The sequence below is a fragment of the Belonocnema kinseyi genome, chromosome 8 (assembly GCF_010883055.1).
Source record: "Belonocnema kinseyi isolate 2016_QV_RU_SX_M_011 chromosome 8, B_treatae_v1, whole genome shotgun sequence".
Lineage (NCBI taxonomy): Eukaryota > Metazoa > Arthropoda > Insecta > Hymenoptera > Cynipidae > Belonocnema > Belonocnema kinseyi.
In genome coordinates, this window is record NC_046664.1 from 32,262,269 (window position 1) to 32,263,141 (window position 873).

Consider the following 873-nt stretch of genomic DNA (forward strand, 5'->3'; position numbering starts at 1 on the left):
AAAACAAAAAGAAGAAGTTTCTACTAAAAAAGCATGAATGTTTTTATTACAAAATATAAATTTGCACACACGAGAAAAACAAATTTAAAAAACAGTTAAATTTTCAATTTAAAAAATAATTTTTAACCAAAAACATTCATTTTTAACGAAAAGAGACAACGGTATTTGCTGGTTTTGATTTTTAGTGATCGTTCCCTCAAGGGCTCCTGCCCCACTCCCGAGATTTATGGTACAAAATTTTAAAGTTGAAAATTTATATAGCAAGCACATAAACTTCTTAAGGTCTCTAAATTCCCTTGGAAAATTTTAGCGCCCTGATTATTAGACCTATTTAACGAATTTTTGCCGAACAAACGAAAGAGTTAAACTTAAAAAGATGAGTTAAAAATATATATATATATATATATAATTGATATTTTAACAAAAAAAGATTTTAGCTTCAAATAAAAAATACTATAATTCAACCAAAAAATACGAATTTTTAACCGAAATAATAGTTGAAATCTTATTCTAAAAAATACCACTTTTTTATGAAAAATGGAAGAAATACATTTTTATTTCAAAACAATGATTTTTAATTCAGAAAAACGAATTTTTCACAAAACTGTCGAATTTTCTACAAACTTTATTTCAAGTCAAAAGGGCGAATTTTCCACAAAATAGTCCAATTTTCATCCCGGAAAAATACCTTTTTAACAATAAAATTTGAATATTCAATTAAAATTATTAATCTAAACCAAAAAAAAAAACGAGTTTTTAGTAATGTAGTTGAACTTTCAGCCAAGTAGTTTAATTTTTAACATATAAAGATGCATTTTTAATTAAAATTATACCCCATGTATAACAGCATAGAAAAATCGTTGCTCTAAATGC